This window comes from Esox lucius, chromosome 22 (genome assembly GCF_011004845.1).
Source record: "Esox lucius isolate fEsoLuc1 chromosome 22, fEsoLuc1.pri, whole genome shotgun sequence".
NCBI lineage: Eukaryota > Metazoa > Chordata > Actinopteri > Esociformes > Esocidae > Esox > Esox lucius.
This window is the reverse complement of record NC_047590.1, coordinates 2862163-2878891: the sequence shown is the minus strand read 5'-3', so window position 1 is coordinate 2878891 and position 16729 is coordinate 2862163. Positions and strand designations below refer to the sequence as shown.

Here is a 16729-nt window from a genome sequence, read left to right as displayed (position 1 = left end):
CCTATTGTCCTGTAGTCTATCCCAGCCTTGTGCAGGTCTACAATTTTATCCCTGATGTTCTTAAACAGCTCCCTGGTCTTGGCCATTGTGGAGAGGTTGGAGTCTGTTTGATTGAGTGTGTGGACATGTCATGGTGCGGTGAGCAGCAGCGCCACCGTGCCATATTTCCACAAGTTCCCATATTCTCACGAACACATCCCGGACTGTCACATGTTTCCCATCTTCCACACCAGGTCCCAATCTAGCTCGTTTGTATGTGTATATATGTTTCCCCTCTGCTCCCCACATTGTGGATCATTGTTGCTGTCGCTGTCATTGTTGCTGTCTGTGCATTTAATCGGTGAGTGTTATTGAATGTACTGTTTGAATGTTAATTGTTAAGACGCATGTTGCGCACTTTTATTTCATTCAGTCATTAGTATTGTTTTTCCGTTCGTGTTTGGTTTGTTGTTTTAATAAATCCCACGAACGAGAGTACTGCCTGCGCCTGGTTCCCTCCAACACTACACCTTGACAAGTTGTTACAGAATGATCCACCAAACCTGGAACCAGCAGGCAGTCCCTCCAGAGAGGGTATATACCTGGAGGGGCGATTGGGGGTCTGACTCCCTCTCCTCAGATGACGACAAAGCGGTCTATGAGAGAGTGGAGGAGGATCCCCTTGGGGAGCAGTGCTGGGGGTTGCCCCAAGATGGGTTCAGGGTGCCACTGTGGGGCATGGACCAGTATGGAGTGGTCAAGCCCCTCACCAAAGAGCAAGGGGAGCTGGTGAAGGGTCTCCTGCAGGACATGCAGGAGGCAGGAAGGACAGGACGCAGGCGAGGCCGGAGGAAGAAGAGGGCGAGGTGCCCAACGCCCGGTCCGAGGTCCCCCCAGGAAAATTTTAGGGGGGGGCTGAGTGGGTGCCCGGGGGAAGTCCCGACAGCGCCCCCTCTATGTCCGGTGCCTCCTCGACCCCGTGCAGGCTGGCCAGGCTGTGGGCTGGCAATTAGGCGCACACCGCTTCCTGCTCCGCGGCCTTCCGCCGCCCCTGTCCCTGCGCCACGGCGCCGATTGCCCACTGCTGATTTGGAGCAGCAGCCAGCTCCTCCTACCTGCCAGAAGCGGCAGTCAGCGCCCCCCGCTGCATTGGAGCAGCAGCCAGCGCCTCCTTCCTGCCAGTGGCAGCAGCCTGCACCGCCTGAGGCCGAGGAGGAGTGGCCTGCACCGCCTGAGGCCGAGGAGGAGTGGCCTGCACCGCCTGAGGCCGAGGAGGAGTGGCCTGCACCGCCTGAGCTTGCCGGGGTTTGGCTGCCACCGCCCTTTCCTGTCCCGGCCGCCCCGGCGCCCCTTCCTGTCCCGGCCGCCCCGGCGCCCCTTCCTGTCCCGGCCGCCCCGGCGCCCCTTCCTGTCCCGGCCGCCCCGGCGCCCCTTCCTGTCCCGGCCGCCCCGGCGCCCCTTCCTGTCCCGGCCGCCCCGGCGCCCCTTCCTGTCCCGGCCGCCCCGGCGCCCCTTCCTGTCCCGGCCGCCCCGGCGCCCCTTCCTGTCCCGGCCGCCCCGGCGCCCCTTCCTGTCCCGGCCGCCCCGGCGCCCCTTCCTGTCCCGGCCGCCCCGGCGCCCCTTCCTGTCCCGGCCGCCCCGGCCCCTCCTTCGGCTCTTCCGGCTACCGACCCTCCTTCGGCTCTTCCGGCTACCGGCCCTCCTTCGGCTCTTCCGGCTACCGGCCCTCCTTCGGCTCTTCCGGCTACCGGCCCTCCTTCGGCTCTTCCGGCTACCGGCCCTCCTTCGGCTCTTCCGGCTACCGGCCCTCCTTCGGCTCTTCCGGCTACCGGCCCTCCTTCGGCTCTTCCGGCTACCGGCCCTCCTTCGGCTCTTCCGGCTACCGGCCCTCCTTCGGCTCTTCCGGCTACCGGCCCTCCTTCGGCTCTTCCGGCTACCGACCCACCTTCGGCTCTTCCAGCTACCGACCCACCTTCGGCTCTCCCGGCCTCTGACCCTCCGCCGGCCACCGACCCTCCGTCGGCTCCGCCGGCCACCGACCCTCCGCCGGCCACCGACCCTCCGTCGGCTCCGCCGGCCACCGACCCTCCGTCGGCTCTCCCGGCCTCTGACCCTCCGCCGGCCACCGACCCTCCGTCGGCTCTCCCGGCCTCTGACCCTCCGCCGGCCACCGACCCTCCGTCGGCTCTCCCGGCCTCTGACCCTCCGCCGGCCACCGACCCTCCGTCGGCTCTCCCGGCCTCTGACCCTCCGCCGGCCACCGACCCTCCGTCGGCTCTCCCGGCCTCTGACCCTCCGCCGGCCACCGACCCTCCGTCGGCTCTCCCGGCCACCGACCCTCCGTCGGCTCTCCCGGCCTCTGACCCTCCGTCGGCTCTCCCGGCTCCTGACCCTCCGCCGGCTCCTGATCTTCGGCCGGTTCTGCCTCCCCGGCCTGTCCCGACGGCTCCGCCACCCTGGTTAGTCTCGGCTGTTCCGCCCCCTCGGCGGGTTTGTGCCGATGGGGGTACTGTGCTGCCCCGCCCCCCCTCCCTTGGGCTGGGGTTCGTCTTGGCCCGTCCGGTGGCCGGGCCTTTGGGGGGGGGTACTGTCATGGTGCGGTGAGCAGCAGCGCCACCGTGCCATATTTCCACAAGTTCCCATATTCTCACGAACACATCCCGGACTGTCACATGTTTCCCATCTTCCACACCAGGTCCCAATCTAGCTCGTTTGTATGTGTATATATGTTTCCCCTCTGCTCCCCACATTGTGGATCATTGTTGCTGTCGCTGTCATTGTTGCTGTCTGTGCATTTAATCGGTGAGTGTTATTGAATGTACTGTTTGAATGTTAATTGTTAAGACGCATGTTGCGCACTTTTATTTCATTCAGTCATTAGTATTGTTTTTCCGTTCGTGTTTGGTTTGTTGTTTTAATAAATCCCACGAACGAGAGTACTGCCTGCGCCTGGTTCCCTCCAACACTACACCTTGACAAGTTGTTACAGGACAGGTGTCTTTTATACAGGTAACGAGTTCAAACAGGTGCAGTTAATACAAGTAATGAGTGGAGAACAGGAGGGCTTAAGAAAGAAAAACTAACAGGTCTGTGAGAGACGGTATTCTTACTGGTTAGTAGGTGATCAAATACTTATATCATGCAATAGAATGCAAATTAATTATTTAAAAATCATACAATGTGATTTTCTGGATATTTGTTTTAGATTCCATATGTCACAGCTGAAGTGTCCCTATGATAAAAATTACAGACATCTACATGCTTTGTAAGTAGGAAAAATCAGCAGGGTATCAAATACTTGTTCTCCCCACTATAGCTATCTTCATCTACAGACCATGACAGAAGTGGCACACAATACATTCTAGAGAGTAATGTGAAATGCTTGTTCTCCCCACTATAGATATACAGTAACAGCTAACCAGATGATATAGGTCCATAACCAAAGCTGGCAAAACAACTGTGTTTCTCAGTTTGTGGTGAATTTTATAATTAGCCTCCAAGCTTTGAACTTCATAATTATCTAGCTAGCTTGAATTTTAAAATTTGTCTAATAGCTTGCTTGTGAACTTCATGCCCTACTGTGTGCAGCTGTTTTCTTTTTTGACCAATTACTTGCCTTGATGCTGTGGCATTGCATGATCCTGCAGGACTTTCTACTTTCTCGGTCATCCCAAATCAGTAGCTCGCCTCTATATTCTAACATTCCTTGCTCTTATTCTTAGTCAGATATGTTTGTCATGCTAGTGCAATATAACTGCTGTGGTCTGCCAGAAAAAGAACCAGTTAATGATAGCTAGCTAGCTACATTCCCACACAACTTGGCCCAGAACAGAGAATTTTGTCGTTTTAATAATTTCACAAAGTGAATAAAATGAAGCACAACGATGCCAATATTATTTTGAATAGGACAATGTCACTGTTCATTGTTTTAATATATTTTCAGGACAATGCCCAGAAAGACGAGGTAAGTTAGCAAAAACCTAGCAATTTTCCAAAATAAGAGTCTTCAGACGTCGTCATGATTGTATTTAGCAGAAAGGAGAGATTTGGCACTCCTCTCCCCCTCTTCTGCCCTTCCCTTCCTCTCCCCCTGCCCTGCTCCTCTACCCTTATGCTCGACACTCCTTGTTGCTTCTCTAACCCCCTCCCCGCCCGTCTTCAGAGGCCAAAGCCGTAGAATGGTGTTAATGTTTACAGTCCGTCTGATCTTCTGTTGTCTTGGGCTCAAGACACAAAGACCTGAACTGTAACTTTCTAGGTTAATTTAGTTCCTTCCAAAGTAGTGAGCCCTTGGACTCTTTAACATTCAGTCTTAAGTAGCTATTTTGTAAGAAGCCAAAAGGGTGTGTGAAGGGTAATCAATCGTACGGCGTGGATTCCCGAGTCACGCTGGGGCTTCTACACACACTAAAACTTGCAGGTACACACACAAATATTATTACAGAAATATGGTGAGGCTTGTAGCTAACAAGAGAAGAGAAATATGAGGTGTACCCTTCACCTAAATTAGACTGGCGGACAAGGGCCAAATGGAATTTAGAAATTGCATCAATATTCAGAAAGATTGAAAGACAGAGAAAGAGGTTCAACACAATTTCTATTTGAAAATATTTTTATTAAGAGGAATTGGGAGGAACGAACGTAAATAAGAAAATCTTTCTTTTTCCTTTTATTTTTTTGGTAGATAAATGAGAACACATTACAGTAACCCACAGCAAGGTCTAATTTAATTTATTTTATGTTTAAAAATAGCACACCAACTAACACTAGGTATCCAACAACAGTAAAACGTTTATTTTAAAGACTTGTTTAAAAAACAAGGTAGAGGGTATTGACATGAGGAATACACCCATACACAAGGACTTTTATTAACAGTTACAATAAACAAATGATGTGCACATGGAGTATGAGTGTCAGGTCAGTGTGTTAGGGCGCTGGTTACCTACGTTTGGTTTTCTGTTTGATCTAGGTTCCTGTAGTTACTGTAACAGCAAATGTCAAGTGTGCAGGCAGCGTGAGTGTGTATGTGTATGCGTGTGGGCAAGGTCTACTGTGAAGGCATGCATTCAATAATAGAGGGAGAGTGCAAAAATTGACATTTGATTATCAATTTATATAGATAATCTTTTTTTCATTTGATAACCTTGTTTAAGCCCTATGCCTCAGGGTTAGAGCTGTCCAAGGTTCTGGTGGTTCAATGTAACACTAGTGAAAAGATTCCCAACTGAGCTTCCTGGGGCTTACTGACCAGATTTGATGGACATTTTGTAATTAGATGTATTTCTTTATATATTCATTAGGGTGTGTCATGAGTAATTACATTTATTATTTTAATAATATTTATATAATAGACCCCGTTATAAAAACCTCACTCAAGATGCAATTTTCAAGGAGATTTCCTTAATTTGCTCCCACCTTGTGGTGAATTACAGTAACACCAGTTTGCATTCAAACCAACTTTATAATGCACCTGCTATACTCATTATTTCTGTAGGAGGACCAACTTACAAAAGCTTTTCAAAAAATGTTGATGATGGAGCTGTAGAAATGTCTGAGGATTTTAGTGGTGGATGTTAATTAGGTGTGAATGCAAATAAAAGTATATCTCAATATCTACAATTAAATTATCTCAAAAGTATTATTTTGGTTTGGTACAGAATGTGTTCTCACTTACCTTGGGTTTATGTTAGTTGGTCATCTGTCTGTTAAAACCAGAGGTTATCAAATAAACTGCCAGGACTGTCAGGATATGCCTCCTACTCATGGAATGTTTAGCAGAGTAGCTTCAACCTGGATGTTCTGGTGCCCATGAGCCAATACCAAAGTTTATTGAAATCCCTTTTCCTGTTCAAAGCCCTTGCTTTATTAATTGAAGGTGCATTTTCAAATGGCTTCAAAGTGAAAGGTGTTGACCTGTGTAAGGGTGTTGATATGTGTAAAGGTGTTGAGCTGTGTAAAGGTGTTGACCTGTGTAAAGGTGTTGAGCTGTGTAAAGGTGTTGACCTGTGTAAAGATGTTGACCTGTGTAAAGGTGTTGACTTGTGTAAAGGTGTTGAGCTGGGTAAAGGTGTTGACCTGTGTAAAGGTGTTGACCTGTGTAAAGGATTTTCTCAAATTGGCTACGGAGGGCTCAAGATCAAAGACATCAGTTGCTCTCCTGTTCAGTGTAAAGCATGGAAGGCATTACGCTTCCAGGGCTGTATGGAGGGCTCACATCACAAGGTAGTTCATAGCAAGGTGGCTTACGGTCCCCGATTTACAGAATCTCACAGAAGGGAGTGCACCCCTCACATATTGGATTATATCTTTTCATGTGACCACACTGAAGAAATGACACTTTGCTACAATAGAAAGTAGCTGGTATAACAGTGTAAATTGGCTGTCCCCTCAGAATCACCAACAGCCATTATTGTCTAAACCGCTAGCAACAAAAGTGAGTACACCCTTAAGTGAAAATGTCCAAATTGGGCCCAAAGTGTCAATATTTTGTGTGGCCACCATTATTTTCCAGCACTGCCTTAACACTCTTGGGCATGGAGTTCACCAGAGCTTCACAAGTTGCCACTGGTGTCCTCTTCCACTCCTCCATGACGACATCACAGAGCTGGTGGACGTTAGATAACTTGTGCTGCTCCACTTTTCGTTTGAGGATGCCCCACAGATGCTGAATAGGGTTTAGGTCTGGAGACATGCTTGGCCAGTCCACCACCTTTACCCTAGCTTCTTTAGCAAAGCTGTGGTCGTCTTGGAGTTGTGATCATATTGGAATACTGCCCTGCGGCCCAGTCTCCGAAGGGAGGGATCATGCTTTGCTTCAGTGTGTCACAGTACATTTTGGCATTCATGGTTCCCTCAATGAACTGTAGCTCCCCAGTGCCAGCAGCACTCATTCAGCCCCAGACCATGACACTCCCACCATCATGCTTGACTGTAGGCAAGACACACTTGTCTTTGTACTCCTTACCTAGTTGCCGCCACACACGCTTGACACCATCTTAACCAAATAAGTTAATCTTGGTCTCATCAGACCACAGGACAGGGTTCCAGTTATCCATGTCCTTAGTCTTCATCAAACTGTTTGCGGGCTTTCTTGTGCATCATCTTTAGAAGAGGCTTCCTTCTGGGACGACAGCCAGGCAGAACAATTTGATGCAGTGTGCGGCGTATGGTCTGAGCACTGACAGGCTGACCCCCCACCCCTTCAACCTCTGCAGCAATGCTGGCAGCACTCATACGTCTATTTCCCAAAGACAAGCTCTGGATATGACGCTGAGCATGTGCAGTCAACTTCTTTGGTCGACCATGGCAAGGCCTGTTCTGAGTGGAACCTGTCCTGTTAAACCGCTGTATGATCTTGGCCACTGTGCTGCAGCTCAGTTTCAGGGTCTTGGCAATCTTCTTATAGTCTAGGACATATTTATGTAGAGAAACAACTATTTTTTTCAGATCCTCAGAGAGTTCTTTGCCATGAGGTGCCATGTTCAACTTCCAGTGATGAGTATGAGGGAGTGTGAGAGCGTTAACACCAAATGTAACACACCTCCTCCCCATTCACACCTGAGACCTTGTAAAACTAATGAGTCACATGACACTGGGGAGGGAAAATGGCTAATAGGGCCCAATTTGGAAATTTTCACTTAGGGGTGTACTCACTTTTGTTGACAGCGGTATAGACATTAATGTCTGTGTGCCTAGTTTTTTTGTGAGATACTGTATGCATTTGTTCAGACGACGTTGTCTGGGTGACAACCTTGTCTACACATTCCTTAATGAAGACAACAGCTGCTGTTGTGGGGTCATCCATCTTAGTGGATGAATCCCGGGAAAATGTCCAGTCTGTGTTCTGAAAGCAGCACTTTCGTTTAGAATCAGCTTCATGCGAACACTTCCTTGTTGAGAGCGACACTGCTACTTCCTGTATGAGGTTTCAATTGAAGGCAAGCAATGGAAAATTAGAGCATTTCTCAGATTGGCAGAAAGGGACAATTTCTTGCGGGGTTAGTGATGCAGGGTTTTGTCACCTTTGTTTGCACTGTTCATTTGATTGGTATGAATGCAGTAAAACAGATGTCAGTGTGCACTAGAGTCACTGGCCAGTTGGAACGGAGCATCAGGGATCGGATTTCGATTCTGTTTAGTGGAGTGTGAGCGCCAGCACGGTTCGTAAAGTGAGTAATGCTGTTTTTGATTTTCAGAAGCTCTTCCAGGTCGTAGGAAATGATGCCGGAAACAATGTTTACAAAACCAGGAAAGAAAAGCATTAAGGAATAAAAGGAATTAGAAAACTGGTCAAAGGCCAGTAAGATGTCCATTATTTGTTACAGTGCTGTTTTCTCTTGTCAATGTCCTATCAGTTAGGTTGGCCCGAGATGGAGGCAATATTCTTGAATAAAGAGGGTGTTTTTTTTCTTCAGAACTCCATTCCGACTCCAACATAATGTTGCTATTGTCTTTCAGCGGACTTCGTTCATGAAGCAGAACCAATACCAGACTGATGAGTTAGTTACGATCAGTCGGTCTCCGAGCATGATGCCGACGGCAGCTGATTAGTGTGTGTGATAGTTGACAAATGTGTCTGCCGTGTTGTTAAGGCTATGGTAATTAAATGTCACTGATAGGAATTGATTCACACATAATGATTGATGTGATAACATAATTATCATTCCAACTGATGAACTTGATAAAGTTGTGTCTCTCTTATAATTGCATGCACTACTGGAGTTTATTATTATTGTTATATTTTATTTTTCATCGGGTGGAATGTGGTGTCCCTGTTCTCCCATCCTGATCTAAACTGACAGTTTCATTTATAATCCAGCGTTTTGGGTCCCGGTGAAGCTCAGTTTCTAGTGCATGGCACCAGGGTTGCGGGTTTGATTCCCAGGGCGTGGCATGCATGAAGATGTCCTTCTATTCTTAGTTGGTTTTGATAACAAAATGAGTCTGTGAGCAATGGAAAAAAAGCTCAATTTCGGGGGCAAAGATGGTTGGACTTGGTTGGGAAATTTCTGTGTGTAGTTGGTATATGCTGAATATATATTTGTTTTAAAACAAAAATATGTGAGGAATCCAGCTATGCTGAGGGCCATCAAGAGAACGTATTCCTACATGAAGTGTACATCAACTGCCTGCCAATACTTGACCGACACCAACACTTAACACACCTCAATCGCTCCTCTTAGGCTGCAAAGAACCATAAATTACCATACATTACCCTGGAATGTTTAAGAGGCTTGTCTAGCTACTTGTCTGTGTATAGCAGTAGGCAGTTAATAAACAAACCATCGCGGAAATAAACAGCGTGGACTGGCAGAAGGACAAAGCAGAGACTTCACCAAACACGGCATGACAAAGAACCCCACTGTCTGTTGAAAATATCATGCCCTTGCTTTGGAGCTCAGAGATTCCAGACCAGATGCTACTCGGGTCAGGGCAAAAGGAAAAGGGCTGTGGAGAAGCATCTACATGTGCTCTCAGAAGCATAACACTTGTCACTCATGGTAGACATGTCGAGGAATATACTACAGAGCTTTACTGTTGGAGTAGTATAGTCTGGGTCTTCCATTGTATGAGTTGATTCAGCAAGTGTGAATGTATTCGAGCTACATTCTAAATCTGACAAGGGTATTTCAGAGACTGACTCCTGTTTAGCTTTGAAGGGCTCTCGGGAGGGCAGGTTGACCGACTGAAAGGTGTCACATTGACAGGAAACAGATTTTTCAGGCTCCCTTATGGAAACAGGTCAGCCCTGTGCTGGAACAGGATGACTGGTGTCAATACCCAGCAATCATGTAACATCCTGGAGAAGAAATCCCAGGAGACTTTGACATTCCGTCCTGACGTTCAGGGGACGTCCTGATGACGTCACCAACACTGCCCCTTGACGATCATCTCCTGACTGATCATTTCTGGGTCAGGTCCACACACAGTTTAGTGGTTATGAGTGGATCGAGAGATCAGGTGTAAATTAATTCTTTCATTCGCCATTTGTTTTCAGTTGGCCTGGTCTTGGGTTTGGATCCCTCAACAAGACTCAGCAAATACACACCCTTTGTTTACTAGCTAGCTGGTTGAGGACCATCAGAAAGCGACGCTGCTGGCGCTGTAGACCCAGTGGCTCTGCCTTGGCACCTAGCAGAGTACAGCATGGGGCGAGTCACGTCAGCCCACAATAAAATACCAGAGTATTCCATTCACGTGTGCACAGTTTGTTTTTAAATGAAGTCACTCACAAGTGAAATATTTTAAATAAATATGAGTATGAAAGTTCAACTATAGCCAGTCCCAAAACGTTACTAATTTCCCTCCCGGTCCAGACGGAATTCCACGGAACCTGTAAGACCTGCAGGGCTCCTGCTCCCAAGTCTATCTCTGAGACAGACACTGGTCCTATAACTACTAGCTTGCAATTTACATTGTGTTAGTGTGCATGTGTGTGCATGTGTGTGTGTGTGTGTGTGTGCAGTCCTGTTACTCCCGGCAGTGTTCTCTGGCTGACTCTCAACCTCTCCACAGTACTTATCCCCATTAGTCAGTGGCTTTGTGCTGTTAGTTGAACTTGTTTATCGCTTGCTCTTTTTCATCTTCTTACGGGGCGTCTTCACATTGTGCAAACACAGCAGATTCCATGTCTGAAGACACAGGGGACTTTAAAACACTTGCTAAATTATTTCTGTGTGCGGGGGAATCCCAAATGGCGTTCTTTTTCCTGAAAGCCCGGGGTCAAAAGAAGTGCACTACGTAGTGTGCAAGGGACTTGGCTAGGACGCTGATGATCACTCCATTGCAGTTGTATTCCGTTAATATCACAAAATAAGGCACAGATGAAGAGTGATGATTGAGCTCATTCAGTTAAATATGAAATTTATTTTGATTAGTCGCTCCTGCTCAGGATGTAAAGATTTTCAAATCCATCCAATTTAGGTGCCAGCGGAAATGTCTCCAACGACTAACTCATCCGTCAAAAACCCCTGCTTTGTTGCCAGATTGTGTTAGCGTCGGCGCGTTGGGGCCTCCAGAATAGTCTCTTGCCCGGGGAAGCGTTTCAGGACTTCCCAACACGAGTCGACCTCACAAGACCTTGGACGTCTCCGAAATGCCACCGCCTCCGACCGGAGCCCGTCAGAAGTAGTGGGCTGTGGAGGGAGCCGTTCGGGACGCGTGCGAGACCTTTTGTTTAATCACAGCCCCAGACACCGCTGTGTAATTTAGCTGACCTATAGATGTCATAACTATCCCCCTGTTGTGTAATAAAAACACAGGCTGCGTCCCTAACTACGCCCTGCTTCCTAACTAACTTTCGTTGTACCGTTGACCAACAAGGCCTGTTCGACGGTAGCGCCCTACAAAGGCAGCAGGGTGGGTGTTCAGGACTCAGCCATTGGCAGATTAAATGGATCAATCATGTTCTATTGACAATAATGAGACACCCAGAACATTGGCATATTATAGAGGGGAAACAGATTCACCCGACGTGCCAAACAGCACTCCATTCCATATTTAGTGCACTCCTTTTGATGTGGCCTAGTTCGAAGGCAGGGCACCGAGGAAGCTACGCTGGGCGGTTTGGGACGCGGACGGAGGGACCAAAACGACAGTGGAAAGATTTACTCTCTTCAGTGTTGTCATCATCAGCGCAGGGCTTTTATGAAGATGGGGCCTTGGGAATAAAGCGAAGCGAATGCAAATTAAAATGTACCCTTGTCGGATGTTCACCCAAAATTAATTTGTTTTTTTTCTTCTCCTTTTAACAGCTGCCAACTGCCCCATTTAAGTCAGGCCTTGTGGCGCCACTCTCTCTCTTTCTCTCTTACACACACACACACACACACACACACTTTTATGCATACTCAAACTCTCACCCACATAGACACACACCTAATCACATACACACATATGAACAAAGCCACTCCCATCGGAACCCACACCATCAAGCTGACTCCAGAATCATCACAGTAAAAATATTTTAGCTGTTAACAATATGGAGTCCAGGTGATTTTACATTTGTATCCCCTTTTTCTAACACACACACAGTTCTTACGGCCCTCGTATCTTAGATGAATCATTGCACAGGTTCCCCTGGTGAGGCTTAAAGAACTTTAATAGGGAGAGTGGTCAGGAACACGGATGAGGGCAACGACAACAAACAGGTATGCATTGGATCTCGTAGGCAAAGCCGGCATGACACCTCGGATGGCCTCAAATGACTGCCTCAAAATGACTGCCTCAAAATGACTGCCTCAAAATGACTGCCTCTGACACAGTTGTGGAAGAACTCTGTGTGGTCGTAGAGGCTTGTGTCAAGGGAAACATATTCCTATACAGCAGCTTTGGACTGGTCTCGGAACAGCAGGGAAACTCACTGTTCTGGACTGGTCTCAGACTGCAGGGAAACTCACTGTTCTGGACTGACCTCAGACTGCAGGGAAACTCACTATTCTGGACTGGTCTCAGACTACAGGGAAACTCACTGTTCTGGACTGGTCTCAGACTGCAGGGAAACTCACTATTCTGGACTGACCTCAGACTGCAGAGAAACTGACTGTTCTCGCATCCCAACCTTTACTGTTATGTTGAGGTTACAGGTACCACCAATAAAACACAATCTACCACTCTGGTGCCCTTCAGACCGTGATTGATGCTGCATATTACAAGCTGGGAGAAATGCAACAGAGACTATGGCCCATCTGGCAAATAGATGCCTTTAATGTAAGGACTTGTATTTGCCAGACTTGACTGCCTTGTCGACCTGGTAGCTGCTGAGGTGAGACAGGTTCTCTCACCAACCACACACATTCACAAGCACGTCTGTTGTCAGAGGAGTCAAGTTTCACTTTACCCTCATAGAGAGGACAGGCTGGTCTCACTCTACCCTCACAGAGAGGACAGGCTGGTCTCACTCTACCCTCACAGAGAGGACAGGCTGGTCTCACTCTACCCTCACAGAGAAGACAGGCTGCAACGATGATTGTGAGAAAAATTATTTCTTCCTTGTTATCGGCTATATACAGTACATTACTGTTCAATAGTTTGGGGTCGCAAAGAAATGTCATTTTTTTCAAAGGAAGTAATTATTTTGTCCACTGAACTTACATCAAATTGATCAGAAATACAGTGTAGACATTGCTAATGTTGTAAATGACTACTGTAGCTGGCTTATTTTGAATGGAATATCTACAGAGGCCCATTATCAGCAATAATCACTCCTGTGTTTCAATGGCACATTGTGTTTCCTAATCCAGGTTGATCATTTTAAAAGGCTAAATGATCATTTTGAAAACCTTTTGTGAGTATGTTAGCCCTTCTGAAAATGGTTGATTATAGAAGCAATAAAACTGGCCTTCTTTAGACTAGTTCAATATCTTCAGCATCAGCGTTTATCGGTTTGATGACAGGCTCAAAATGGCCAGAAACAAATAACTTTCTTCCGAAACTCATCAGTCTATTTTTATTGTGAGAAATTAAGGCTATTCCATGCAAGAAATTGCCAAGAAACTGAAGATCCCGTACAACGATGTGTACTACACCCTTCAGAGAACAGCACAAACTGGCTCCAACCAGAATAGACAGGTTGTGGGAGGCCCCGATGCACAGCTGAGTAAGAGGACAAATACATTAGAGTGTCCAGTTTGAGAAACAGACGCCTCACAGGTCCTCAACTGGCAGCTTCATTAAATAGTACCCACAAAACACCAGTATCAACTTTAACAGTGAAGAGGAGATTCAGGGGTGTTGATCTTCTAGGCAATGAATTTGGTGTTATTTTAATGGACACAAAATATGCTTTTCCTTCGAAAACAAGGACATTGACCCCAAACTTTTTAATGGAAATCTATATAGTTTCCTTTCACATCCAGAGATACGCATCTATATTTCTTATTTTTTATTTATTGTACTATTTTTACTAGTAGCATGTATCTGCCTCATCATTGATTTGATGTGTGTCTTTATGTTTGCTTTGGCTGTGTATATGGTGACAACTGCCATGCCAATAAAGCCTATTGAATTGAATTGATTTGAGAGCCAGAGAGTCTTGAGAGAGAGAGAGAGAGAGAGAGAGAGAGAGAGAGAGTGAGAAACTGAGAGGAAAAAGAGAATGCTGAAGAGAGAGAGAGAGAGAGAGAGAGACAAGGAGCGAGGAAGACAGTGATAAGAGTTAAACAGAAGGAAGAGGTGGCATTTCTTCCAAAGCTTATTTACATATCCTAATGCTTTAGAATGAGGGGGAGGAGTGGGGCCACTCTAATACTGAAAAACATCACTATAGCAGCAATTAAAATCTGTTTGTAATTCTAGCCGGTCGCTGTGCATTTGTAATGCCCATCTACTAAGGAGTCTCTAATTAGCCAGCCATCTTGGCTTCTAGGTGAAGTGTGGTTGGACAGAGAAAGAACAAGGTGAAGACGGGGGGAAGGAGCAGAGGAGATGAAAGGAGAGGAGAGGGAAGGAGATGAGAGGGAAGGAGATGAGGGAAAGAGAGGAGAGGCAGTTTGACAACCAGCAAAACAGTCAGTGAGGGGTAAACACACGGAGATGCTCTGTCCCCTGGTGGAGCTTTGCGGAACTGCACACCTTTATTTCTTGTATTTTCTCACCATGCCCGTTAGCTACTCATATTGAAATCTGACAGATAAAAACACATTCCTTCCTAAAACCTGGCGCAGTAAGCAAGTAGACAGCAGGGTTCTTTCGTGTAGACATTATTCCGAGGCATTTTGTATTCTCTCCAGGGTTTTTCTCGTCGAGTTAGAAACTCCACAACCCTGACAAATAATGTATGAGGCGTAAACAGCATCAATTTGTTATTGTCATATCAACATGCATAGAGAGAGAGAGAGAGCTTCAGTACTGGTGTAAGAAACTGCTCCGCGGGCTATGTTAAGTGAGACTGTCAATCCCCATATTTTACAAATATATTCTTGTGTGTTTTTGTTTTGAAAGATACAGGAACGGGAGGGGTTGAGGGAGAGTGTGTGGGAGTGTGCTAGGAGTTTTTGGACTTATTAAAGAAAAACAGGAAAATCAATACAAAAGGTAAGCTTTCTGTTTTCTTTTCCTTCCGTCTCTCTCATTGGAAAAAAAGTGAACATTTCCTAAAAAAAATAATAAACAACAACTCTGGTTAAACTAAAATGGCTTCCAGACAGTGAGGCGGAGAGTCATAATAAAATATAGAGGATGAATAGGACAGCAGCTGCCACAGATGAAAGGCCGGACCAGCGCAGACGGACAGCGTTGTCGAATCTTCCGAATCCATGTCCTTTCTCATCTATTGGAAGGCTTGGCAATGAGGGCAAACTTCCAAATGAGCATTCCGCTCACAGCGCCGTGACCTTGAGGTGAGTCTCTAGCCTGGCCGTGTGGCAAGGCGATGCGCGAGCACCAGCATGAATTACAATGTCCTCTTCCGGCTTCTCAGCAGTGTTGGGTTCAAATACTATTTAAAATATTTGCTAAATAGCAAAAGATGCCACTAAATGCCACTGATTTTGGCACCTCGGGCAGATTTAGAAGATTTTCAAACATGATTTGCACAGGGATTGGTACGTAGATTGGTACTCCTACAGGCCTGAATGCTGCAATGGGCGAGGCTTGGAATTATAAAGATGAATAGAACAGAATAGAATAGAAGAATAGAACAGAATAGAACTGAAGAATAGAATAGAATAGCCAGCTGGTGATTGCCAGAGAAAAGAATACCAGAACATTTTAGGCTTTGTACGTTTTTATATGTTATTTTTGCAGTTGCAAAATAAAAATGAAGGGACACGTTTGGTTACAAAAAGGGTTATGTTAGGTTCATTTTACCACGATTTTGACTTCATTTTCACAGAATACTTCTTGCAATCGGGGAACTGGGATAGGGCGCGTACAGTTTGAGCAGGTCAAGGACCCGCCCATTGCCATTCCTTTCTGACGACTTGCATCAGGGAAGCCGACAATGAGATCGAGTAGGTATCGAACACGACCGGAACAGCAGTGCCGAAGAGAACACGCCGCGACAGCCGAGACAAACACACAGCAAGATCAAGGTGTGGGCAGCCAAGGCCTGGGGATGGACAGAATGAAAGATTAGCGATCACCTCTTAGTTGTTTTACTGCATGTACAGTCATTACAGCATCTGGAGGGGGAGAGAAGGGGAGAGAAGGGGAGAGAAGGGGGAGAGAAGGGGGGAGAAGGGAGGAGAAGGGAGGAGAAGGGAGAAGGCAGAGGAAGACAGAATACTTAAGCATCTGATGAAATCTGCCAAATAGTTTACAATTCAGAAGCATCACACTGTCCAATTAGCTAGCGCTCTCTGACAAATGTCTTAGCATGCCAACTGTGTGCGTGTGTGTGTGTCACTGTGAAATACTCTGTACACTCCACACACACGTACACACCAGCCTGTCCATACACAAAATAACATGTACTAACGCCACACACACACACACACACACACACACACCTACACACACAGACAGACTGCCCACTTGACATTTGCTGCTACAGTTACTGTTTATTACTGATCTGCTGTGACCCTACAGGTACACAGACCCAAACGACCTGTACGCCAGAACCCCGACCAATACCCTACTTTTATAGAGTAACCCTGACCCGATACCCTGTATATATACAGTATAGTATTTCCATCATAATTCATATTTAAAAAATACACATAACCCAGCTTTTATTTTTTTGGAAAAGTATTGTGTTGTGTTATACTGACTCCTAAAATATATGTGGTTATTAAGATTTTGTATTGGAATC

General features: G+C 46.6%; 1 long non-coding RNA gene across 1 annotated transcript; it reads left to right on the top strand.

Moving 5' to 3' along the window:
* Window positions 1–300: 300 nt before the first annotated feature.
* Window positions 301–16372, top strand: LOC105020067. Its single transcript, XR_828691.3, has 4 exons — window positions 301–340; window positions 14920–15012; window positions 15122–15317; window positions 15812–16372. It is a non-coding gene; the product is annotated as an uncharacterized LOC105020067 (long non-coding RNA).
* Window positions 16373–16729: the final 357 nt, after the last annotated feature.